This window comes from Hipposideros armiger, unplaced genomic scaffold (assembly GCF_001890085.2).
Source record: "Hipposideros armiger isolate ML-2016 unplaced genomic scaffold, ASM189008v1 scaffold_128, whole genome shotgun sequence".
Taxonomy (NCBI): Eukaryota; Metazoa; Chordata; class Mammalia; order Chiroptera; family Hipposideridae; genus Hipposideros; species Hipposideros armiger.
Genome location: NW_017731478.1, coordinates 387833 through 390727, shown reverse-complemented (window position 1 = coordinate 390727; position 2895 = coordinate 387833).

The following is a 2895-nucleotide window of genomic DNA, read 5'->3' as shown; positions in this document are numbered from 1 at the left end:
ACACTTACAGAACGTGGGGCAGGACCACTCCTGGCCTCAGTTACCCCATCTGTGCACAGGGAGAGAGTTTGGACTGTGTAATTCTTGTGATCCTGCCCCATCCTATGAGACCAGCCAGCTGCAGGAGATGCCGGGCTTGCTGGGTGGGGGCACAGGGTGGGAGTGAGAGGGCAGCTCTGCCCAGCCCTCGGAGTTTCCTAGGTCACTGCTGCTAGTCCCCCGCACCCCATCCGGGAGCCCTTCATGATCAGGGAAGGCCTTGTTCCTGCTCAGAATAACGCCGGAAATATCCCCATTAGATATAGACTCAGGGTCCTGGTTAATATGCAGAAACCTTCATCCAACCACGGGACAGGCTGAGGCAGAGCTGCAATTCTCAACTCTGCTCACCATGAGCTCAGAGAGGGTTAGGTGCTTGTCCAAAGTCACACAGCTGGGAGATGGAAAACCCACACTCAGTACCAGATCCCTCTCCTCAGCCTCTGGTTCAGGCATCGTCAACATCACCAGTCCGGAAGGCAGGAAGCCTGTCTGTATCTCAGCCCTCAGGGCAACACTTACATCAATACCTGCACAGGCCTAGAGGGAGGCGGGTGGCGGGGTCTGGAAGGCTTCTCTGAGGAGGTGACATTTGAGCTGAGATCTGAAGGGAGAAGGAGCCCGCCATAGGAAGAGCTGGGAAGGGTGTGCCAAGGAGAGGTAACTTCAAGTACAGGGCTGCCCAGGTGGGAACACAGAGGCTGGTATGGCTGCCGTGTGGTGAGCGGGCTTGCAGAGGTAGGCAGGTGGATGTGCCTACTCCCAGCCCCAGCTCTGCCCTGGAGAAGTGGAGTGACTCTGTGCGGTGTGATGGAGCGACCCTGAGTGGGGAGGAGGAAGGCAATTGCTGTCTGCGGTCACACCCAACTCTAGGTGACCCTTGGCTTGGGGACTTGCTGGACTGGCTCACCTCCTCCCCATGCACCCCCCACCCAAGCCTTCCCTGACCTGCTGCCTGGTCAAACATGTGGAGCACCTTGGCAGAAACACACCAGGTCACTCTGGCCACCTGCTCCCCTGCTGTGACATGCCCTCATGATACAGCTTGTATAGAGTGAGACAGAGCACTCCCATGGGCGCACACACTGCACTCCATTTATGTTCTGTCACTCCATCCCCCTACACAGGCCTGGCATACAGTAGGTGCTCAGCTCAGCAAACACTCATAAACGAGAGAGCGGGAAAGAGAAGAGGTGGCTGTGGCGGGATCCCAAGAGAGACCTGACAACATCTGGGGGCTCATCCTTCCAGCTGGGCAGATGGTCACAGAGAGGGGACAGATAGGCCCTTGGCACAGCGATGCGAGACCCAAGGGGACCACCCATTGTCCAGCCTGTTATATGGCTCTCTATGAACCGCAGGCCCTGCCAGGGGGCCCAAAGGGAACTTGGCCAGGGCTGGGTTCCTTGAAAAGGAAACGTGTTAGCTGCAGCAGGAAAATCCCTTTATGTTTTGCAATTAACCTGGGCTTCAGACTCAGCGCCTGCCCCTCGCTCTCTCTCCCTTCTTTTATCTAAGAAGAGCTGAGTGCTGCGTTGGCTAATGAGCTTGTCTGTACTAATGAAGCAGGTGCCCTGTCCGCGCCCCCCCCAACCCCCTTTCTCCCTCGCCAGCTGGGAGGGGCAGAGGATTGTTCTGATGCGAGCTCTGGGCCTGCAGAGGAAAATCAGATACATAATAATAATGACCATAACGATGAGAATAATAATGTCAACCAGGGATTCCTTTCAAGGAGCTCTGGCTTCATTGGTCAGGGGTTATCTGGGATACCGCCATGGCTTCCACGTCTCAGTCGGGGAAATTGAGGCTTGAGAGGTTCAATGACTGGCTCCAGCTTGCACGACTCGGGAGCAGAGAGCGGCAGAGCGGGTATTCTCAGTCAAGGCTCCAAGACGCAGCAGTCCTCCCAGATTTGTCTGTGCGTCACCCCATGCTGCCTTATTGACCGTTTCCAAAGAGTTTGACCCACTTTTTCATGGAACACGGAGACACTGGAGCCAGTGGCTGATATGACGGGGGTTGGGGCAGAACAAGGACTCCAACTCAGGGTGACCCCCTCCTCCGCCCCCAGCAGGCCCCCTGCTTCTCCGGCTGAGTGGGGGGCAACTTTCAAGGACAACCTGAGGACTGCCGGCGGAGCCCCCGCGTGCGCTCAGCACGATCCATCCATTTTGCTTGCCCGGTTGCCTTGCCCTGGCTGTGGGGGGTGGGGTGGGTGGGGCGACCAGGGGGGGAATCAAGGACTCCTGGAGAACGGGGACCGTGGCGCCCGCTGACGCCCTGCCCCTGACTGGGAGAATCTGACCACCCAGTCCCCCTCTCCGCCTCCGGTAGTCCCCGCGTGGTCACCGCCTGACCCGCTCTGGCCCGCGCCCCCTGCGCTGCCCCGCACTCTTCCTGCCTGCGGGACGTGGGAAGGTGCGTCCTGTCGCTCCGGTCCATAAGGGCCCCCCGAGGGTCCCCGCCTCTCGCCTGCGTAGACGCCATCCCCTAAGACGCCATCGATCCCTGACTGCGCCCAGCCAGCGCGCCACCTCACCCCTTGCCCCATCCTGTGCCCCCGTGGAAACTCCTCACGTACCCCCCCCGGACTCCCGGGGGGCCACCCCCGCCTCCCCCCTCCCCCAAAGCACACCAAAGCTGTGCCACATCTACCCCGGGACCTCTCGTCTGCGCTCAGCCTCGCGGTCCCTGTCCCCTGCAGACACCTCCTCTCAAGACCTCGCCGCCTCATTCCAAGAAACCTTCTCCTGCCTCCCTCAGCCCCCGACTTTGGGAGCTCCCGCCACGATACCCCGAGTGCGCGCCAACCCATCTGCGCCTTATCCGGCAGGTCACCCCTCTGGTGGTCCCTGT